Raw genomic sequence first — 23,041 nt, 5'->3', positions numbered from 1 at the left:
CTATCTCTCGCGCGTGCGCGCTCTCTCTCTCGTGAGCTCTCTCTCTCATTCTCGCGCTCTCTCTCTCGCACACACCCCTCGCTCTCTCTCTCGCTCGTGCATGTTCTCTCTCTCTCTCACGCGGTCTCTCCCTCGTGCTTTCTCGCTCGCGTGTGTGCTCACTCTCTCGCGTGCCTGCGCTCTCTCTCGCGCTCTCTCTCTCACATGCGCATGCTCTCTCTCTCTGTCTCTCTCGCGTGCGCGCACTCTCTCTCTATCCCTCGCGCATGCGTGCTCTCTCCCTCTCTCTCGCACGTGCTCTCTCTCTCGCTCTCTTGCTCACGCGCATTCTCTCTCTCTCTCTCTCTTGCGCGTGCATGCTCTCTCTCGCGTGTGTGCGCTCTCTCTCTTGCGCTCTCTCTCTCTCGCACGCGTGCGCTCTCTCTGTCTTTTTCTCGTGCGTGCTCACTCTGTCTATCTCTCGCGCATGCGTGCTCTATCCCACTCTCTCGCACGCGTTCTCTCTCTCACGCGCACTCCTTCTCGCGATCACTCTCTCGCGTGCGCGTGCTCTCTCTCTCTCGCGCGTTCGCGCGCTCTCTCTCTCTCGCGCGTAAGCGTGCGCTCTCTCTCACTCTCGTGATCTCTTACTCTCGCACGCGCGCGCTCTCTCCTCTCTCACGGGCGCTCTCTCTCTCTTGCACTCTCTCTCACACGCGCGCTCTCACTCTCTCTGTCACGCGTGTGCGTGCGCTCTATCTCTCTCACTCTCTCTTGCGCTCTCTCTCTTTCTCTCGCACGCGCGTTCGCTCTCACGCGTGCGCCCGCTCTCTCTCTCTCCCTCTCTCTCTTGCTCTCTCTCTTGCTCGCGCGCGTGTGCTCTCTCTCTCTCTCACGCGTGCATGCTCTTTTTCTCTCTCTCTCACACACGCACGTTCTCTCTCTCTCTCTCGCGTGCTCACTCTTGCGCTCTCTCTCTCACGCGCGCTCTCTCTCTCGCATGCACGCTCTCTCTCTCTCGCGCTCTCTCTCTCGCACACTCTCTCGCATGCGCGCTCTCTCTCTCTCGCTTTCTCCACCTCTCTCGCACGCGCTCTCTCTCTCTCTCTTGCGCAATCTCTCTCTTTCTCTTTCTCACGGGAGCTCTCTCTCTCTCTCTCACGCTCTCTCTCTCTCACCAGCGCGCTCTCACTCTCTCTGTCGCACGCGTGCGCACGCTCTATCTCTCCCTCACTCTCTCTCGCACACGCTCTCTCTTTCTCGCGCGCGCTCTCTCTCTCTCTCGCTCGCACGCACCCACTTTCTCTCGCGCGCGCCCTCTCTCTCTCTCTCTCGCTCGCGCATGCTCTCTCTCTCGCGCTCTCTCTGTCTCGCTCTCTCTCTCTCTCGCACACGCATGCACTCTCTCTCTCGCATGCGTGCGTGCTCGCTCTCTCGCGTGCTCTCTCTCTCACTCTCGTGCTCTCTCTCTCGCAGAAACCGCTCTCTCTCGCACGCTCTCTCTCTCGTGCTCTCTCGCTCGCGCATGCGTTTTCTCTCTCTCGCCTGCGTGCGTTCTCTCTCGCGCTCTCTCTCTCGCACGCGCGTGCTCTCTCTGTCTCTCTCTCTCGCGCGCACTCTCTCGCTATCTCTCGCGCATGCGTGCTCTCTCCCTCTCTCTTGCACGCGCTCTCTCTCTCTCACGCGCACTCTCTCTCTCTTGCACGTGCTCTCTCTCTCGGTCGCTCTCTCTCTCGTGCACGCGCTCTCTCTCACGCTCTCTCTCTCGCGTGTTCGCGAGCTCTCTCTCTCTCGCGCGCGCAGGGGCTCTCTCTCTCTCGTGCTCTCTCTCTCACATGCACTCTCTCTCTCTCTCGCACACGCGTGCTCTCTCTCTCTCTTGCACGCGTGCGCTCTCTCTCTCTCTCGCTCGCGCGCGCTCTCTCTCTCACTTTCTCTATCTCTCTAGCAAGCGCTCTCTCTCTCTCTCTTGCGCGCTCTCTCTCTCACGGGAGCTCTCTCTCTCACGCTCTCTCTCTCTCATGTGTGTGCTCTCACTCTCTCTGTCGCGCGCGTGCGCATGCTCTATCTCTTCTTCGCACTCTCTCACGCGCTTCTCTCTTTCTCTCTTGCGCGCGCGCTCTCTCTGTCTCTCTCGCTCGCGCACGCTCTCTCTCAGGCTCTCTCTCTCTCTCGCTCTCTCTCTCGCTTGCGCACGCTCTCTCTCTCTTACTCTCTCTCTCTCTCGCTCGTGCACGCTCTCCCTCTCTTGCGCGCGCGTGCTCTCTCTCTCTCTCGCATGGGATCTCTCTCTTGCACGCGCGCTCTCACTCTCTCACGCGCTCTCCTTCTCACGATCACTCTCTAGTGTGCACGTGCTCTCTCTCTTTTGCGTGCGCATGCTCTCTCTCTCTCGCGCGCAAGCGTGTGCTTTCTCTCTCTCGCGATCTCTTACTCTCGCACGCGCGCGCTCTCTCCTCTCTCGCGGGCGCTCTCTCTCTGTCTCGCTCTCTCTCTCTTACGCGCGCACTCTCACTCTCTCTATCAGGCGCGTGTGTGCGCTCTATCTCTCTGTCACTCTCTCTTGCGCTCTCTCTCTTTCTCTTGTGTGCGCGTTCTCTCTCTCACGCGCGCGGCTCTCTTTCTCTCTCGCTCTCTCTCTCTTGCTCTCTCTCTTGCTCGCGCGCGTGCTCTCTCTCTCTCCTGCGTGTGCGTGCTCTTTCTCTCTCTCTTTCTCACACGCGCACGTTCTCTCTCTCACACTCTCTCGCGTGCGCTCTCTCTCGCACGCGCTCTCTCTCTCTCGCGTGCGTGCTCTCTCTCTCTCGCATGCGCTCTCTCTCGCGCGCACGCGCTCTCTCTCTCTGTCTCACTCGCGGGCATGCCCACTCTCTCGATCTCCCTTGCGCGCACCCGCTCTCTCTCTCTCGCTCGCGTGCTCTCTCACTCTCGCGCACGCGCTCTCTCTCTCGCCTGCACGCTCTCTATCTCTCGTGCGCTCTCTCTCTCTATCTCACGAGTGCGCTCTCTCTCTCTCGTGCTCTCTCTCTCTCGCACGCACGCGCTCTCTCTCTCGATCTCTCGCAATTGTGTGCTTTCTCCCTCTCTCTCGCATGCGCTCTCTCTCTCTGTCTCGCGCTCTCTCTCTTGCGCTCTCTCTCTCTCACATGCACGCGTTCTATCTCGCGCATGCGTGCTTTCTCCCTCTCTCTCGCACGCTCTCTCTCTCTCGCGTGCTATCTCACTCTCGTGCGCTCCCTCTCACACGCGTGCGCTCTCTCGCTCACGCTCTCTCTCGCACGCTCTCTCTCTCTGTCTCACGCGCGTGCTCTCTCTCTCTATCTATGTCTCGCGCGTGCGTGCTCTCTCTTTCTCTCACTCTCACGCGCTCTCTCTCTCTCGTGCGCGCTATCTCTCTCACCCTCTCTCTTGCGCGCACGCGTTTTCTCTCTCGCGTGTACGCTCTCTCTTTCTCTCTCACGCGCGTGCGCTCTCTCTCACTCTCACGCGCTGTCTCTCTCGCGCGCACTCGCGCACGCTCTCTCTTTCTCGCACACGTGCACTCTCTCTCGCACGCGTGCTCACTCTCTCGCGTGCATGCGCTCTCTCTCTCGGCATGCGTGCTTTCTCCCTCCCTCGCATGTGCTCTCTCTCTTTCTCACGCACGTGCGCGCGCTCTATCTCTCTCTCTCGCACATGCGTGCTTTCTCCCTCTCTCTCGCACGCGCGTTCTCTCTTTCTCGCACGCGCGCTCTCTGTCTCTCGCGCATGCGTGCTTTCTCCCTCTCTCTCGCATGCACGCTCTCTCTCTCTCTCTCTCGCATGCGTGCTTTCTCCCTCTCTCTCGCACGTGCACTCTCTCTCTCACCCGTGGGTGCTCTCTCTCTCGCTCTATCGCACGCGTGCGCTCTCTCTCTCTCTCTCTCGTGCTCTCTCTCACTCTCGCACGCTTGTGCTCTCTCTCTTTCTTGCGCATGCTCTCTCTCTCAGTCGCGCACGCGTGCTCTCTCTCTCGCGCGTTCTCGCGCTCTCTCCCTCACCCTCGCTCTTGCGCGTGCTCTCACTCTATCTCACACACGCTCTCTCTCTCTCGCACGCGCGCTCTCTCTCTTTCTCACACGCTCTCTCTCTCTTGCATGCGCGCTCTCTCTCTCTCTTGCGCATTCGTGCTTTCTCCCTCACTCTCTTACGTGCTCTCGCTCGCGCTCTCTCTCTCTCGCTCTCTCATGCATGCGTGCTTTCTCCCTCTCTCTCGCACACGCTCTCTCTCTCGCGCTCTCTCTCTCTCTCTCACGCGTGCACTCGCTCTTTCTCTCACGCGCTCTCTCTCACTTGCGGGCTCGCGCTCTCTCTCTCTCGCGCTCTCTCTCTTGCACACTCTCTCTCTCTCGCACGCGCGCGCTTTCTCTCTCTCACGCATGCGGCTTTCTCCCTCTCTCTCGCACGCGCTCTCTCTCTCACGCGCGCTCTCTCTCTATCGCGCACACGCTCTCGCGTGCTCGCTCTCTCTCGTGCACACTCGCGCTCTCTCTCTCTCACGCGCGCTCTCTCTCGCGCGCTCTCTCTCGTGTGCTCTCTCATTCTCTCTCTCGCACGCTCTCTCTCTCTGTCTCACGCGCGTGCTCTCTCTCTCTATCTATGTCTCGCGCGTGCGTGCTCTCGCTTTCTCTCTCTCTCGCCCGCACGCTCTCTATCTCTCGCGCGCTCTCTCTCTCTCTATCTCGCGTGTGCGCTCTTTCTCTCTCTCGCGCTATCTCTCTCGCATGCGCGTGCTCTCTCTCTCTCTCTTTCTCGCGCGCGCTCGCTCTCTCTTTCTCGCGCGCGCTCTCTCTCTCGGTCGCGCACGCGCACTCTCTCTCTCGCGCGTTCTCTCGCTCTCTCCCTCACTCTCACACGTGCGCGTTCTCTCACTCTATCTCACACACGCTCTCTCTCTCTCGCACGTGCGCTCTCTCTCTTTCTCACACGCCCTCTCTCTCTCTCGCGCATGCGTGCTTTCTCCCTCTCTCTCGCATGTGCTCTCGCTCGCGCTCTCTCTCTCTCTCGCTCTCTGTCTCTCGCATGCGCGCGCACTCTCTCTCTCTCGCACGCGCGCGCGCTCTATCTCTCTCTCGCGTGCGCTCTCTCTCTCGCGGGCGCGCGCTCTATCTCTCTTTCTCGCGCATGTGCGCGCGCTCTATCTCTCTCTCTCGCACATGCGTGCTATCTCCCTCTCTCTCACACACGCACTCTCTCTCTCGCACGCGCGCTCTTTCTCTCTCGCGCATGCGTGATTTCTCCCTCACTCTCACACGCGCGCTCTCTCTCTCTCTCGCGCGCTCGCGCTCTCTCTCTCTTGCGCGCGCACTCGCACTCTATCTCGCTGGCACGCGCTCTCTCTCTCTCACGTGCTCTGTCTCACGCGCGTGTGCTCTCACTTTCTTTGTCAGCGCGTGCGTGCGCTCTATCTCTCTCTCACTCTCTCTCCCGCACTCTCTTTCTTTCTCTTGCGTGCACACCCTCTCTCTCTCTCCCTCACGCGCACACGCTCTCTCTCTCGCACACGCGTGCTCTCTCTCTCTGTCTCTCTCTCGCACGCGCGCACTCTCTCTCTATCTCTCGCGCATGCGTGCTCTCTCCCTCTCTCTCGCACCGCTCTCTCTCTCTCACGTGCTCTCTCTCTCTCTCCGCGCGCGCTCTCTGTCTCTCGCATGCATGCATGCTTTCTCCCTCTCTCTCGCACGCGCTCTCTCTCTCTCTCTCGCGCATGCACTCTCTCTCTCTCTCGCTCGCGCATGCGTGCTCTCTCTCTCTATTGCCCGCGCTCTCTCTCTCGCGCGTGCTCGCTCTCTCTCTCTCGCATGTGCGCTCTCTCTGTCGCGCGCGCTCTCTCTCTCTATCTCTCGCGCATGCATGCTATCTCCCACTCTCTCTCTCACGCGCTCTCTCTCACTTGCGCACGTGTGCTCTCTCTCTCGCGCTCTCTCCCTCGTTCGTGCTTGTGCTTTCTCTCTCACGCGTGCACGCGCTCTCTCTCTCCCTCGCGCGCACGCGCTCTCTCTTTCTCTCGCGCGCTCTCTCTCGCACGCACGCACTCTCTCTCTGACACGCTCTCTCTCTCGCTCGCGTGCTCTCTCTCTCACTCGCACGTTCTCTCTCTCTCTCGCGCATGCGTGCTCTCTCTCTATCGCCCGCGCTCTCTCTCTTGCTCGCGCACGCGCACTCTCTCGCTGTCTCTCATTCGCGCGTGTGCTCTCTCTCTCTCGCACCTGCATGTGCTCTCTCTCTCTCTCTCTCTCGCGCATGCGTGCTTTCTCCCTCTCTCTCGCACACGCTCTCTCTCTACCACTCGTGAGCTCTCTCTGCCGCGCATGCGCTCTCACTCTCTCTCACTTGCGCTCTCTCTCTCACTTGCGCTCTCTCTCTCGCGTGCTCTCTCTCTCACGCGCGCTCTCTCTCACTCTCACGCGCTCTCCCTCTCTCTCGCATGCGCGCTCTCTCTCGCACGCGGTCTCTTTCTCAATCGAGGGCTCGCTCTCTCCCTCTGCCGCCCGCGCGCTCTCACTCTCTCTCTCGTGCTCTCTCTCTTGTGCGCTCGCTCTCTCTCTCACTCACGCGCTCTCCCTCTCTCTCGCATGCGCTCTCTCTCTCTCGGGCGCGGTCTCTCTATCTCTCTCTCTCTCTCATTCGAGGGCACGCGCTCTCTCTCTGTCGCGCGCTTGTGCGCGCTCTATCTCTCTCTCACTCTCTCTCGTATGCTCTCTCTCTCGCGTGCGTGCGTGCCCGCTCTCACTCTCTCCCTCACGTGCATGCGCGCGCTCTCTCTCTCTCGCGCGCTCTCTCTCTGGCTCTATATCTCTCTCGCGTACGGGCTCTCTCTCTCCCTCTCTTTCTCTCTCGTGCGCTCGCTCTCTCTCTCTCTCGCGCGCTCTCTGTCTCTATCTCTCGCTCGTGCTCTTTCTCTCTCTCTCACGCGCGCTCTCTCTTTCTCTCTGTCTTGCGAGCGCGCTCTCTCTGTCTTTCTCTCACACACGTTCTGTCTCTCTCTCGCACGCTCTCTCTCTCTCACGCACGCGCGCTCTCTCTGTCTCTCTCCTGCGCGCACTCTCTCTCTGTCTCTATCACTTGCGTCGTCCTCTCTCTCTCTCACACGCGTGCGCGCACCCTCTCTGTCTCCCTTACTCGTGCTCTCTCTCTAACTCGCACTTTCTCACTCGCGTCGCGCTCTCTCTCTCTCGCGCGATCTCTCTCTCGCTCTGTCTCTCTCTCGCGCGCGCACACTCTCTCTATCTCTCGCGCATGCATGCTCTCTCCCTCTCTCACGCACGTGCTCTCTATCCCTCTCTCGCGCGCGCACTATCTCTCTCTCGCTCGTGCACGTGTGCTCTCTCTCCTGCTCTCTCTCGTTCGCGCGTGTGCTCTCTCTCACTCGCACGCGCGCTCTCTATCTTTATCTCTCACTCTCTGTCGCGCGCATGCGTGCGCTCTATCTCTCTCTCACTCTCTCTCGCGCGCGCTCTCTCTCTTGCGCGCCTGCTCTCTCTCTCCCTCGCGCGCACCTGTTCTCTCTCTTGGGCGCGCTCTCTCTCTCATGCGCGCTCACATTCTCTCTTTCTCGCGCGCGCGCTCTCTCTCTCTCACGTGCACTCTCTCTCTTGCGCTCTCTCTGTCGCACATGCGCGCTCTCTCTCTCTCACGTGCACACTCTCTCTCTATCTCTCGCGCATGCATGCTCTCTCCCTCTTTCTCTCTCACGCGCTCTCTCTCTCTCGCTCGCCCACGCGTGCTCTCGCTCTCTCTCTCGCACGCGAGCTCGCTCACACACTCTTTCTCGCGTGTGCGCGCTCTCTCTCTCTATCGCACGCTCTCTCTCTCTCGCTCGCGCATGTGCACTCTCTCTCTCTCTCACGCTCGCACACGCGCGCTCTCGCGTTCTCTCTCTCCCTCGCTGTCTCTCTCTCGTTCGCGCGTGTGCTCTCTCTCACTCGCACGCGCGCGCTCTCTTTCTCGCCCGCGTGCTCTCTCTCTCTCTCGTGCACGTGTGGGCTCTCTCTCTCTCTCCCTCGTGCACACGCGCTCTCTCTCTCTTGCGCGCGGGCTCTCTCTCTCTTGCGCATAGCCAGCTCTCTCTCTCTCTCACGCGCGCTCTCTCTCTCTCTCTGCCACGCGCATGCGCTCTCACTCTCTCTGTCGCGCACGTGCGTGCGCTCTATCTCTCTCTCACTCCCTCTCGCGCGCACTCCCTCTCTTGCGTGCGTGCCCGCTCTCTCTCTCCCTCGGGCGCACGCGCGCTCTCTCTCTTGCGCGCGCTCTCTCTCTCTCTCGCGTGCGCTCTCTCTCTCGCACGCACGCGCTCTCTCTCTGTCTCTCCCGCATCGCTGTCTCTCTCTCTCTCTCGTTCGCGCGTGTTCTCTCTCTCGCACGCGCCGATTTCTCTCACTCTCTCTCGCGCGTGTGCTCTCGCTCTCTCTCTCTCGCGTGCACGCGCTCTCTCTCTTGCGCACGCGCCCGCTCTCTCTCTCTCCCTCATGCGCACGTGCTCTCTCTCTCTCTCTTGCGCACGTGCCCGCGCTCTCTCTCTCTCTCTCACGCGCACGTGCTCTCTCTCTCTCTCTCGTCCTCTGTCTCTCTCGTGCGCTCTCTTTCTCGCGTGCGCGCGCTCTCTCTCTCGCGCGCACGTGCGCTCTCTCTCTCGCACGCGCGCACGCACTCTCTCTGGCTCTCTCACGCATGCGTGCTTTCGCCATCTCGCACGCGCTCTCTCTCTCGCGAACACACTCTCTCTCTCGCGCGTGCTTTCTCTCTCTCTCTCTCTGCCGCACGCACGCGCTCTCACTCTGTCGCACGCGTGCGCGTGCTTGATCTCTCTCTCACTCCCACTCGCGTGCACTCTCTCGCGTGCACGCCCGCTCTCTCTCCGTCGCGCGCACGTGCTCTCTCTCTCTTGCGCGTGCTATCTCTCTCTCTCGTGTGCGTTCTCACTCTCGCACGCGCGCGCCTTCTCTCTATCTCTCTCTCTCTCACGCGCGTCCTCGCTCACTCTCTCGCATGCGCTCTCTCTCTGTTGCGTCGCTGTCAATCTCTCTCGTTCGCGCGTGTGCTCTCTCTCTCTCGCACGCGCAAGTTCTTTCTCTCTTTATCGTACGTGCTCTCACTCTCTCTCTCTCTTGCGTGCACGCACTCTCTCTATTGCGCACGCGCCCGCTCTCTCACTCTCCCTCGCGCGCAGGTGCTCTCTCTCTCTTGCACACGCGCCCGCTCTCTCTCTCTCCCTCTCGCGCACGTGCTCTCTCTCTCTTCGTTGCGCGCGCTCTCTCTCTCTTGCGGGCGCTCGCTCTATGTCTCTCTCTCGCGCGCGTGCGCTCTCTCTCTCTATCTCTCCCTCATGCATGCTCTCTCCCTCTCTCTCGCATGTGCTCTCTCTCACTCTCTCACGCGCGTGCTCTCTCTCTCTCGCTCGCGCACGCGCTCTCTTTCTTGCGCGCGCTCTCTCTCGTGCGTGCTCGCATTCTCTCTCTCTTGCGCGGGCGCACTCTCTCTCGCGATCGCTCTCTCTCTTGCGCTCTCTGTCGCATGCGCACGCTCTCTCTCTCTCACACGTGCACTCTCTCTCTATCTCTCGCACATGCATGCTCCCTCCCTCTCTCTCTTTCGCGCTCTCTCTCTCCCTCGCTGTCTCTCTCTCTCGTTCGCGTGTGCTCTCTGTCTCGCACGCGTGTGTTCTCTCTCTCGCACGCGTGCTCTCTCTCTCTCGCGCGCATGCTCTCTCTCTCTAGGGCTCTCTCTCTCTCTCTCCCTCGTGCACAGGCGCTCTCTCTCGCGCGCAGGCTCTCTCTCTCTTGCATGCGCTCGCACTCTCTCGTGCACTCTCTCTCTTGCGCATGGCCAGCTCTCTCTCTCTCTCTCGCGTGCGTGCTCTCTCTCTTGCGCGCGCGCCTGCGCTCTCTCTCTCTCCCTCACGCACAGGCGCTCTCTCTCTCTCTCGCGCATGCATGCTTTCTCCCTCTCTCTCGCACGTGCTCTCTCTCGCGCGTGCGCTCTTCTCTCTCTCACTCACGGGCGCGCGCTCTCTCTCTCTGCTGCACGCACGCGCTCTCACTCTCTCTCGTGCGCGCTCTCTCTCTTGAGTATGCACCTGCTCTCTCTCCCTCACACGCACGTGCTCTCTCTCTTGCGCGCTCTCTCTCTCGTGCGCGCTTGCATTCTCTCTCTCTCGCGCGCGCACTCTCTCTATCTCTCACGCATGCATGCTCTCTCCCTCTTTCTCTCTCGCGCGCTCTCTCTCTCTCTCGCTCGCGCGCACGTGCTCTCTCTCTCATTCATGCTTGTGCTCTCTCCCTCTCTCTCACAAGCGCGCACGCTCGCACACTCTTTCTCGCGCGTGCGCACTTTCTCTCTATCGCACGCTCTCTCTCTCTCGCGTGCGCTCTCTCTCTCTCTCGTTCGCACACACGCGCTCTCTCTCTCGCGGGCTCTCTCTCTTTCACTCTCTCTCTCCCTTGCTGTCTCTTTCTCTTGTTCGCACGTGTGCTCTCTCTCTCTCTCGCACGTGCGCACTCTCTCTCTCTAGCGCGCGCTCTCTCTCACTCTCTCGCTCTCTCTCTCGCGTGCGCTCTCTCGCGCGCGCTCTCTCTCTCTATCTCTCGCAGATGCATGCTATCTCTCTCTCTCACGCATGCGCTCTCTTGCTCTCTCCCTCGTTCGCGCGTGTGCTCTCTCTCTCTCTCTATCGCACACGCTCTCTCTCTCTCACTCTCACTCTCGCTGTCTCTTTCTCTCGTTCGCGCGTGTGCTCTCTCTCTCTCGCGCGCTCACACTCTCTCTCTCGCGTGCACGCGCTCTCTCTCTTGCGCACGCGCCCGCTCTCTCTCTCTCTCCCTTGCACGCATGTACTCTCTCTCTCTCACGCTCTCTTTCGCACGCGCACGCTCTCTCTGTCTCTCTCTCGCACGCGCTCTCTCTCTTGCTCGCGTGCTCTCTCTCTCTCACTCGCACATTCTCTCTCTCTTGCGCATGCTTGCTCTCTCTCTATTGCACACGCTCTCTCTCTCGCTCGCGCACGCGCGCTCTCTCTCTCTCACTGTCTCTCGTTCACGCTTGTGCTCTCTCTCTCGCACGCACGTGTGCTTTCTCCCTCTCTCTCGCCCGCGCTCTCTCTCTATCACTCGTGGGCTCTCTTTCTGCCGCGCGCGCGCTCTCACTCTCTCTCTCTCGCTCTCTCTCACTTGCGCTCTCTCTCTTGCGTGCTCTCTCTCTCACGCACGCTCTCTCTCTCACACTCACACGCTATCCCTCTCTCTCACACGCGCTCTCTCTCTCGCATGCGGTCTCTCTCTCTCTCATTTGAGGGCTCGCTCTCTCCCTCTGCCGTGCGTGCGCTCTCACTCTCTCTCTCACGCGCTCTCCCTCACGTGCGCTCTCTCTCTCGTGCTCTCTCTCTCGCGCGCTCGCTCTCTCTCTCACTCACGCGCTCTCCCTCTCTCTCGCATGTGCTCTCTCTCTCTTGCGCGCGCTCTCGCTCTCGTGCGCGCTCTCTCTCTCACACTCACACGCTATCCCTCTCTCTCACACGCGCTCTCACTCTCGCATGCGGTCTCTCTCTCTCTCATTTGAGGGCTCGCTCTCTCCCTCTGCCGCGCGTGCGCTCTCACTCTCTCTCTCGCGCACTCTCCCTCACGTGCGCTCTCTCTCTCGTGCTCTCTCTCTCGCGCGCTCGCTCTCTCTCACTCACGCGCTCTCCCTCTCTTTCGCATGTGCTCTCTCTCTCTTGCGCGCGCTCTTTCTCTCGTGCGCGCTCGCGTTCTCTCTCTCTTGTGCGGGCACACTCTCTCTCACGTGCGTTCTCTCACTTGTGCTCTCTCTGTCGCACGTGCGCGCTCTCACTCTCTCACGCGCGCACTCTCTCTCTATCTCTCGTGCATGCATGCTCTCTCCCTCGTTCTCTCTCGCGCGCTCTCCCTCTCTCGCTCGCGCGCACGTGCTCTCTCTCTCATTCGCGCTTGTGCTCTCTCTCTCTCGCTCGCGCATGCCTGCTCTCTCTCTCTCTCTCTCTCATTCGCGTGTGTGCTCTCTCTCACTCGCACGCGCGCTCTCTATCTCTATCTCTCTCTCGCGAGCGCGTGCTCTCTCTCTATCGCACGTGCTCTCTCTCTCACGTGCGCTCTCTCTCTCTCTCGCCGCGCGCGCTCTTTCTCTCGCATGTGCGTGCTCTCTCTCTCTCTCGCCCTCTGTCTCTCTCTCGCTCTCTCTCTCATTCGCGTGTGTGCTCTCTCTCACTCGCATGCGCGCTCTCTATCTCTATTTCTCTCTCGCGAGCGCGTGCTCTCTCTCTATCGCACGTGCTCTCTCTCTCACGTGCGCTCTCTCTCTCTCGCTGCGCGCGCTCTTTCTCTCGCATGTGTGCGCTCTCTCTCTCTCTCTGCCGCACGCACGCACTCTCACTCTCTGTCCCTCGCCCGCGCGCTCTCTCTCTCGCACGCGCTCTCTCACTCCCTCTCTCGCACGCGCTCTCTCTCTGTCTCGCGCGCGTGCTCTCTCTCCCTCTCTCTCTCTCGCGTGCGCGCTCTCGCTTTCTCTCTCTCTCGCGCGTGCTCTCCATCTCTCTCTCGCGCATGCTCTCTCTTTCTATCGCACGCGCTCTCTCTCTTGCGTGCGCTCTCTCATTCTCGCTCACGCGCGCGCTCTCTCTCTCTCTCGCACGCGCGCGCGCTCTCTGTCTCTCGCATGCATGCATGCTTTCTCCCTCTCTCTCGCACGCGCTCTCTCTCTCTCTCTCGCGCATGCACTCTCTCTCTCTCTCGCTCGCGCATGCGTGCTCTCTCTCTCTATTGCCCGCGCTCTCTCTCTCGCGCGTGCTCGCTCTCTCTCTCTCGCATGTGCGCTCTCTCTGTCGCGTCGCTGTCACTCTCTCTCGTTCGCGCGTGTGCTCTCTCTCTCTCGCATGCGCTCTCTCTCTGTTGCGTCGCTGTCACTCTCTCTCGTTCGCGCGTGTGCTCTCTCTCTCTCGCATGCGCTCTCTCTCTGTTGCGTCGCTGTCACTCTCTCTCGTTCGCGCGTGTGCTCTCTCTCTCTCGCATGCGCTCTCTCTCTGTTGCGTCGCTGTCACTCTCTCTCGTTCGCGCGTGTGCTCTCTCTCTCTCGCATGCGCTCTCTCTCTGTTGCGTCGCTGTCACTCTCTCTCGTTCGCGCGTGTGCTCTCTCTCTCTCGCATGCGCTCTCTCTCTGTTGCGTCGCTGTCACTCTCTCTCGTTCGCGCGTGTGCTCTCTCTCTCTCGCATGCGCTCTCTCTCTGTTGCGTCGCTGTCACTCTCTCTCGTTCGCGCGTGTGCTCTCTCTCTCTCGCATGCGCTCTCTCTCTGTTGCGTCGCTGTCACTCTCTCTCGTTCGCGCGTGTGCTCTCTCTCTCTCGCATGCGCTCTCTCTCTGTTGCGTCGCTGTCACTCTCTCTCGTTCGCGCGTGTGCTCTCTCTCTCTCGCATGCGCTCTCTCTCTGTTGCGTCGCTGTCACTCTCTCTCGTTCGCGCGTGTGCTCTCTCTCTCTCGCATGCGCTCTCTCTCTGTTGCGTCGCTGTCACTCTCTCTCGTTCGCGCGTGTGCTCTCTCTCTCTCGCATGCGCTCTCTCTCTGTTGCGTCGCTGTCACTCTCTCTCGTTCGCGCGTGTGCTCTCTCTCTCTCGCATGCGCTCTCTCTCTGTTGCGTCGCTGTCACTCTCTCTCGTTCGCGCGTGTGCTCTCTCTCTCTCGCATGCGCTCTCTCTCTGTTGCGTCGCTGTCACTCTCTCTCGTTCGCGCGTGTGCTCTCTCTCTCTCGCATGCGCTCTCTCTCTGTTGCGTCGCTGTCACTCTCTCTCGTTCGCGCGTGTGCTCTCTCTCTCTCGCATGCGCTCTCTCTCTGTTGCGTCGCTGTCACTCTCTCTCGTTCGCGCGTGTGCTCTCTCTCTCTCGCATGCGCTCTCTCTCTGTTGCGTCGCTGTCACTCTCTCTCGTTCGCGCGTGTGCTCTCTCTCTCTCGCATGCGCTCTCTCTCTGTTGCGTCGCTGTCACTCTCTCTCGTTCGCGCGTGTGCTCTCTCTCTCTCGCATGCGCTCTCTCTCTGTTGCGTCGCTGTCACTCTCTCTCGTTCGCGCGTGTGCTCTCTCTCTCTCGCATGCGCTCTCTCTCTGTTGCGTCGCTGTCACTCTCTCTCGTTCGCGCGTGTGCTCTCTCTCTCTCGCATGCGCTCTCTCTCTGTTGCGTCGCTGTCACTCTCTCTCGTTCGCGCGTGTGCTCTCTCTCTCTCGCATGCGCTCTCTCTCTGTTGCGTCGCTGTCACTCTCTCTCGTTCGCGCGTGTGCTCTCTCTCTCTCGCATGCGCTCTCTCTCTGTTGCGTCGCTGTCACTCTCTCTCGTTCGCGCGTGTGCTCTCTCTCTCTCGCATGCGCTCTCTCTCTGTTGCGTCGCTGTCACTCTCTCTCGTTCGCGCGTGTGCTCTCTCTCTCTCGCATGCGCTCTCTCTCTGTTGCGTCGCTGTCACTCTCTCTCGTTCGCGCGTGTGCTCTCTCTCTCTCGCATGCGCTCTCTCTCTGTTGCGTCGCTGTCACTCTCTCTCGTTCGCGCGTGTGCTCTCTCTCTCTCGCATGCGCTCTCTCTCTGTTGCGTCGCTGTCACTCTCTCTCGTTCGCGCGTGTGCTCTCTCTCTCTCGCATGCGCTCTCTCTCTGTTGCGTCGCTGTCACTCTCTCTCGTTCGCGCGTGTGCTCTCTCTCTCTCGCATGCGCTCTCTCTCTGTTGCGTCGCTGTCACTCTCTCTCGTTCGCGCGTGTGCTCTCTCTCTCTCGCATGCGCTCTCTCTCTGTTGCGTCGCTGTCACTCTCTCTCGTTCGCGCGTGTGCTCTCTCTCTCTCGCATGCGCTCTCTCTCTGTTGCGTCGCTGTCACTCTCTCTCGTTCGCGCGTGTGCTCTCTCTCTCTCGCATGCGCTCTCTCTCTGTTGCGTCGCTGTCACTCTCTCTCGTTCGCGCGTGTGCTCTCTCTCTCTCGCATGCGCTCTCTCTCTGTTGCGTCGCTGTCACTCTCTCTCGTTCGCGCGTGTGCTCTCTCTCTCTCGCATGCGCTCTCTCTCTGTTGCGTCGCTGTCACTCTCTCTCGTTCGCGCGTGTGCTCTCTCTCTCTCGCATGCGCTCTCTCTCTGTTGCGTCGCTGTCACTCTCTCTCGTTCGCGCGTGTGCTCTCTCTCTCTCGCATGCGCTCTCTCTCTGTTGCGTCGCTGTCACTCTCTCTCGTTCGCGCGTGTGCTCTCTCTCTCTCGCATGCGCTCTCTCTCTGTTGCGTCGCTGTCACTCTCTCTCGTTCGCGCGTGTGCTCTCTCTCTCTCGCATGCGCTCTCTCTCTGTTGCGTCGCTGTCACTCTCTCTCGTTCGCGCGTGTGCTCTCTCTCTCTCGCATGCGCTCTCTCTCTGTTGCGTCGCTGTCACTCTCTCTCGTTCGCGCGTGTGCTCTCTCTCTCTCGCATGCGCTCTCTCTCTGTTGCGTCGCTGTCACTCTCTCTCGTTCGCGCGTGTGCTCTCTCTCTCTCGCATGCGCTCTCTCTCTGTTGCGTCGCTGTCACTCTCTCTCGTTCGCGCGTGTGCTCTCTCTCTCTCGCATGCGCTCTCTCTCTGTTGCGTCGCTGTCACTCTCTCTCGTTCGCGCGTGTGCTCTCTCTCTCTCGCATGCGCTCTCTCTCTGTTGCGTCGCTGTCACTCTCTCTCGTTCGCGCGTGTGCTCTCTCTCTCTCGCATGCGCTCTCTCTCTGTTGCGTCGCTGTCACTCTCTCTCGTTCGCGCGTGTGCTCTCTCTCTCTCGCATGCGCTCTCTCTCTGTTGCGTCGCTGTCACTCTCTCTCGTTCGCGCGTGTGCTCTCTCTCACTCGCACGCGCGCTCTCTATCTCTCTCTCTCTCTCGCGCGCGTGCTCTCTCTCTCTATCGCACGCTCTCACTCTGTCGCACGCGTGCGCGTGCTCGATCTCTCTCTCTCACTCCCTCGCGCATGCACTCTCTCTCGCATGCACGCCCGTTCTCTCTCCGTCGCGCGCACGTGCTCTCTCTCTTGCGCGTGCTATCTCTCTCTCTTGTGTGCGCTCTCACTCTCGCACGCGCGCGCCTTCTCTCTGTCTCTCTCTCTCTCACGCGCGCCCTCGCTCTCTCTCTCTCGCGCACGCTCGCTCTCTCTCGTGTGCGCTCTCTCTCTCTCTCTCTCTCTCTCGCGTGCACTCTCTCTCTCTATCTCTCGCGCATGCATGCTCTCTCCCTCTCTCTCGCACATGCTCTCTCTCCCTCTCTCGCGCACGCGCTCTCTCTCTCGCTCGCGCACGCGTGCTCTCTCTCTCACTCTCGCTCTCTCTCTCGTTCGCGCGTGTGCTCTCTCTCACTCGCACGCGCGCTCTCTATCTCTCTCTCTCTCTCGCGCGCGTGCTCTCTCTCTCTATCGCACGCTCTCACTCTGTCGCACGCGTGCGCGTGCTCGATCTCTCTCTCTCACTCCCTCGCGCATGCACTCTCTCTCGCATGCACGCCCGTTCTCTCTCCGTCGCGCGCACGTGCTCTCTCTCTTGCGCGTGCTATCTCTCTCTCTTGTGTGCGCTCTCACTCTCGCACGCGCGCGCCTTCTCTCTGTCTCTCTCTCTCTCACGCGCGCCCTCGCTCTCTCTCTCTCGCGCGTGTGCTCGCTCTCTCTCTCGCATGCGCTCTCTCTGTTGCGTCGCTGTCACTCTCTCTCGTTCGCGCGTGTGCTCTCTCTCTCTCGCATGCGCTCTCTCTCTGTTGCGTCGCTGTCACTCTCTCTCGTTCGCGCGTGTGCTCTCTCTCTCTCGCACGCGCGCTTTCTCTCTCTCTTTATCGTGCGTGCTCTTGCTCTCTCTCTCTTGCGTGCACGCGCTCTCTCTATTGCGCACGCGCCCGCTCTCTCTCTCCCTCGCGCGCACGTGCTCTCTCTCTCTTCGTTGCGCGGGCTCTCTCTCTCTCTTGCGGGCGCTCGCTCTCTCTCACTTGCACGCGCTCGCTCTCTCTCTCTCGCGTGCGCTCTCTCTCTGTCTCTCTCGCGCGCGCGCACTCTCTCTCTATCTCTCGCGCATGCATGCTCTCTCCCTCTCTCTCGCATGTGCTCTCTCTCACTCTCTCACGCGCGTGCTCTCTCTCTCCCTCGCGCGCACACGCTGTCTCTCTTGCGCGCGCTCTCTCTCTCGTGCACGCTCGCATTCTCTCTCTCTTGCGCGGGCGCACTCTCTCTCGCGTGCGCTCTCTCTCTTGCGCTCTCTGTCGCACGCGCGCGCTCTCTCTCTCTCACACGTGCACTCTCTCTCTATCTCTCGCACATGCATGCTCTCTCCCTCTCTCTCTTTTGCGCTCTCTCTCTCCCTCGCTCACACACTCTTTCTCGCGTGTGCGCGCTCTCTCTCTCTATCGCATACTCTCTCTCTCTTGCTCGCTCGCGCACGTGCGCTCTCTCTCTCTCTCACGCTCGCACACGCACGCTCTCGCTCTCGCGCTCTCTCTCACTCCCTCGCTGTCTCTCTCTCGTTCGCGCGTGTGCTCTCTCTCACTCGCACGCGCGCGCTCTCTTTCTCGCCCATGTGCTCTTACTCTCTCGTGCGGCGTGGGCTGTCTCTTTCTCTCTCCCTCGTGCACAGGCGCTCTCTCTCTTGCGCGCGGGCTCTCTCTCTCCTGCGCATAGCCAGCTCTCTCTCTCTCTCACGCACGCGTGCTCTCTCTCTCTTGCACGCGCGCCCGCTCTCTCTCTCTCGCGCATGCGTGCTTTCTCTCTCTCTCTCGCACACGGGCGCGCGCTCTCTCTCTCTGCCGCACGCATGCGCTCTCACTCTCTCTGTCGCGCGCGTGCACGCGCTCTATCTCTCTCTCACTCTCTCTCGCGCGCGCTCTCTCTCTTGAGTACGCGCCTGCTCTCTCTCCCTCGCGCGCACACGCTCTCTCTCTTGCGAGCGCTCTCTCTCGTGTGCGCTCGCACTCTCTCTCTCGTGTGCGCTCTCTCTCTTGCACTCTCTCTGTCTCACGCGCGCGCTCTCTCTCTCTCACGCGCGCACTCTCTCTCTATCTCTCGCGCATGCATGCTCTCTCCCTCTTTCTCACGTGTGTGCGCTCTCTCTCTATCGCACGCTCTCTCTCTCGCGTGCGCTCTCTCTCTCTCTCGCTCGCGCACACGCGCTCTCTCTCTCGCGCGCTCTCTCTCTCACTCTCTCTCTCCCTCGCTGTCTCTCTCTCTCGCACGTGCGCACTCTCTCTCTCGCCCGTGTGCTCTCTCTCTCACGCGCGCATGTGCTCTCTCTTGCGCTCTTTATCTCTCTTGCACGCACTCCTGCTCTCTCCCTCGCGCACAGGCGCTCTCTCTCTCTTGCGCGCGTGCTCTCTCTCTCTCTTGCGCATGGCCTGCTCTCTCTCTCCCACGTGCGCACGCGCTCTCTCTCGTTTGCGCACGCTCTCTCTCACTCTCTCGCTCTCTCTCTCTTGCGTGTGCTCGCTCTCTCTCTCTCTCACGCGTGTGCTCTCTCGCGCACGCTCTCTCCCTATCTCTCACGCATGCATGCTATCTCCCTCTCTCTCGCACGCGCTCTCTCTCTCTCGCTTGCGTATGCGTGCTCTCTCTCTTGCTCTCTCTCTCCCTCGTTCGCACGTGTGCTCTCTCTCTCACTCTCGCGCGCACGCGTGCTCTCTCTCTCTCACTCGCGCACACGCGCTCGCTCTCACTCTCGCTGTCTCCTTCTCTCATTCGCGCGTGTGCTCTCTCTCTCGCGCGCTCACACTCTCTCTCTTGCTCTCTCTTGCGTGCATGCGCTCTCTCTCTTGCGCACGCGCCCGCTCTCTCTCTCCCTCGCGCGCATGCGCTCTCTGTACCTCTCGCGCTCTCTCTTTTGCACACGCGCGCTCTCTCTCTGTCTCTGTCTCGCACGGGCTCTCTCTCTTGCTCGCGTGCTCTCTCTCTCTTGCGCATGCGTGCTCTCTCTCTCTCTCACTGTCTCTCGTTCACGCTTATGCTCTCTCTCGCACGCGCGTGTGCTTTCTCCCTCTCGCTCGCGCGCGCTCTCTATCAATCGTGCGCTTTCTCTCTGCAGCGCGCGCTCTCTCTCTCTCGCGCTCTCTCTCTCACTTGCGCTCTCTCTCTTGCATGCTCTCTCTCTCACGCGCGCTAGCTCTCTCTCTCACTCTCACATGCTCGCGCTCTCTCTCGCACGCGCTCTCTCTCTCGCACGTGGTCTCTCTCTCACTTGCGCTCTCTCTCTTGCGTGCTCTCTCTCTCACGCACGCTAGCTCTCTCACTCTCACATGCTCGCGCTCTCTCTCGCACACGCTCTCTCTCTCGCACGTGGTCTCTCTCTCACTTGCGCTCTCTCTCTTGCGTGCTCTCTTTCTCACGCGCTCTAGCTCTCTCTCTCACTCTCACACGCTCGCCCTCTCTCTCGCACGCGCTCTCTCTCTCGCACGCGGTCTCTCTCTCTCTCATTCGAGGGCTCGCTCTCTCCCTCTGCTGCGCGTGCGCTCTCACTCTCTCTCTCTCGCGGCTCTCCCTCACGTGCGCTCTCTCTCTCATGCTCTCTCGCTCGCTCTCTGTCACTCACGCGCTCTCCCTCTCTCTCGCATGCGCTCTCTCTCTCTCTCGCGCGCGGTCTCTTTCGCTCTTTCTCTCCCTTGCTGTCTCTCTCTCTCTCTTGCACGTGTGCGCGCTCTCTCTCACCCGCGTGCTCTCTCTCTCTCTTGCGCGCGGGCTCTCTCGCTCTCTTGCGCATGGCCAGCTCTCTCTCTCTCTCCCTCGCGTGCACGTGCTCTCTCTCTCTCTTGCACGCGCTCTCTCTCACTCTCTCGCTCTCTCTCTCTCGCGGGTGCTCACTCTCTCTCACGCGCGCGTGCTCTCTCTCTCTCTTGCACACACGCCCGCTCTCTCTCTCGCGCATGCGTGCTTTCTCCCTCTCTCTCGCACGCGGTCGCGTGCTCTCTCTTTCTGCCGCACGCACGCGCTCTCACTCTCTCTGTTGCGCGCGTGCGCGCGCTCTATCTCTCTCTCACTCTCTCTCGCGCACGCTCTCTCTCTTGAGTACGCGCCTGCTCTCTCTCCCTCGCGCGCACGCGCTCTCTCTTGCGCGCTCTCTCTTGCGCTCTCTGTCTCACGCGCGCACTCTCTCTCTATCTCTCGCGTATGCATGCTCTCTCCCTCTTTCTCTTTCGCGCTCTCTCTCTCGCTCGCGCACACGTGCTCTCTCTCTCTCATTCACGCTTGTGCTCTCTCTCGCAAGTGCGCGCGCTCGCACACTCTTTCTCACGCGTGCGCGCTCTCTTTCTATCGCACACTCTCTCGCGCGCGCTCTCTCTCTCTCCCTCGCTGTCTCTCTCTCTCGCACGTGCGCGCTCTCACTCTTGCCCGCGTGCTCTCTCTCTCACACGTGCGCGTGCTCTCTCTTGCGATCTTTCTCTCTCTTGCGCGCGCTCCTGCTCTCTCCCTCGCGCACAGGCGCTCGCTCTCTCTCTTGCGCGCGGCCTCTCTCTTGCGCATGGCCAGCTCTCTCTCTCCCTCGTGCGCACGCGCTCTCTCTCTCTTGCGCGCGCTCTCTCTCACTCTCTCGCGTGCGCTCTCTCACGCGTTCTCTATCTCTCGCGCATGCATGCTATCTCCCTCTCTCTCGCACGCGCTCTCTCTCTCTCTTGCTCTCTCTCTCTCATTCGCACGTGTGCTCTCTCTCTCTCTCGCGCGTGCTCTCTCTTTCGCTCTCACTCTCGCTGTCTCCTTCTCTCGTTCGCGCGTGTGCTCTCGCTCTCTCTCTTGCGCACGCGCCCGCGCTCTCTCTCCCTCGCGCGCATGCGCTCTCTCTCTCTCTCTCTTTCGCTCGCACGCGCGCGCTCTCTCTCTGTCTCGCACGGGCTCTCTAGCTTGTTCGCGTGCTCTCTCACTCTCTATCGCATGCGCTCTCTCTCTCTCGCACTCGCATGTGCTTTCTCCCTCTCTCTCGCGCGCTCTCTCTATCAATCGTGGGCTTTCTCTCTGCCGCGCGCGCTCTCTCTCTCGTGCTCTCTCTCTTGCGTGCTCTCTCTCTCACGCGCTCTAGCTCTCTCTCGCACGCGCTCTCTCTCTCGCGGTCTCTCTCTCTCTCTCATTCGAGGGCTCGCTCTCTCCCACTGCTGCGCGTGCGCTCTCAATCTCCCTCACGTGCGCTCTCTCTCTCATGCTCTCTCTCGCGCGCTCGGTCTTTCTCTCACTCGCGCTCTCCCTCTCTCTCGCATGCGCTCTCTCTCTCTCTCTCTCTCGCACGCGTGCGCGCTCTCTCGCCCGCGTGCTCTCTCTGTCTCAAGCACGCGCTCTCGCTTTCTCTTGTGCGCGCTCTCTCTCTCTCGCGCTCGCTCACTCTCACGCGCTCTCTGTCTTGCGCACTCGCTCTTTCTCTCGCATGCAGACGCGCGCTCTCTCTCGCTCATGCGCACGCTCTCATGCAGCGCTCTCACTCACAGTCTCTCTCGCCGGGCGCTCTCACTCACTTTCTCTCTCTCAGCATGCTTTCTTTCTCGCGCTTGCTCTCTCTCTCTTGCGCGGCACTCTCACTCTCTCGCGCTCTCTGTCTCGCGTGCGTGCTCTCTTTCTCGCACTCTCTGTCATGCGCACGTGCGCTCTTTCTCTCTCACGTGCATGCATTCTCTCTCGCACGCGCTCACTCTGTCTCACGCGTGCTCTCATTCTCTCGTGCTCGCTCTCTCTCGTGCTCGCGCTTTCTCTCTTGCGCACGCGTTTGCTCTCTTTTTCCCTCGCGCTCGCTCCCTCTCTCTCTTGCGCGGCGCTCTCACTTTCTCTCTCTCGCGCGAAGTCGCGCTCTCTGTCTCGTGTGCGTGCTCTCTCGCTCTCTTTCTCTCACTCGTGCGCTCTCTTTCTCACTCGCGCGCACGCTCTAGCGCTCTCACTCACAGTCTCTGTCTCTCTCGCCGGGCGCTCTCACTCACTCTCTCTCGGCATGCTTTCTTTCTCGCGCAGCGCTCTCTCTTGTTCTCTCTGTCTCACGTACGTGCTCTCTCTTGCGCTCGCTCTTTAACTCTCACGTGAACTCGCGCTCTCTCTCTCGCGTGCATGCACTCTCGCTGTCTTGCGCGCTCTCATGCGCACTCTCACACTTTTTCTCTCGCGCGCTCTCTGTCTCGTGCGCGTGCTCTCTCATGCGCGGCGCTCTCTTTCTCTCGTGCATGCTCTCTCTCACGCACTCTCTCTCTCGTGCGCGAACTCGCTCTCTGTCTCGCGCGTGTGCTCTGTCTCTCGCTCGCGTGTTAACTCGCTCTGTCTCGCGCACGCTATCTCTCCCTCCGTCTCTCGCGCGAACTCGCTCTGTCTCTTGTGCATGCTCTTTCGCGCGCTCGCTCTGTCTCACGCGTGCACTTGCTCTCTCACGCGCTCCCTCTCTCTCACGTGCACTCGTGCTCTCTCCCTCGCCCTCCCTCTCGCGCGCGCACTCACGCTCACTCTCTTTCCCGGGCGCGAGAGAGGTGAGAGTGCGTGTGTGCTTGGTAGAGTGTGAGTGAGTGTGTCAGAGTGTAAGCCTGTGAGAGGCTGTGCAAGTGATTGAGTGTGTGTGTGGGTGTGTGAAAATGTATAGTGGAGTGGGGTGACCTGTAGTGTGACACGATCCCAAAGTTCCTATCTAAGGTCACCCACATGGGTACCAAACTTGGCTATCAGCCTCTGCTCAGCCACTCTGCGTTGATGTAGATCCCGAAGTCCGCCTTGGAGGATGGTCAGATATATTCCATTGTTTTCAAAAAGCACGATCCGTACGCAGTCAACCCATTTGACATTTTATACATTCCTACTTTGGAAATTAAACCAATCTGACTCAAGATTCTAACTTCACACCTTTAATGCACTGACAGGAGATAAAACCTTAAGTTACCTCAGGAATGTGACTTGGAATAAGTTCTGTGATTTATATATTAATAAATCGATACCTGCAATCCATTCTAAAAGATGAAAAACCTAACAGCAATCTAGGTGTGTTCAATCTCTCGTAACAGTTGCATGACACTATGATCTTTGGTTATAAATTTTGTGTTATATGATCCTGCCCCACTAACTACCAAATGAAAGAGCAGCACTGTGCAAGCTAGTATTTC

At 60.3% G+C, this 23,041-nt stretch overlaps 1 pseudogene; it reads right to left on the bottom strand.

Moving 5' to 3' along the window:
• Positions 1–626: 626 nt before the first annotated feature.
• Positions 627–10,555, bottom strand: LOC122547856 (annotated as a pseudogene).
• Between the last annotated feature and the right edge of the window lie 12,486 nt (positions 10,556–23,041).

Source organism: Chiloscyllium plagiosum, unplaced genomic scaffold, assembly GCF_004010195.1.
Source record: "Chiloscyllium plagiosum isolate BGI_BamShark_2017 unplaced genomic scaffold, ASM401019v2 scaf_14238, whole genome shotgun sequence".
Classification (NCBI taxonomy): Eukaryota; Metazoa; Chordata; class Chondrichthyes; order Orectolobiformes; family Hemiscylliidae; genus Chiloscyllium; species Chiloscyllium plagiosum.
The sequence above is the reverse complement of the archived record's forward strand: the minus strand, read 5'-3'. Positions and strand labels throughout refer to the sequence as shown.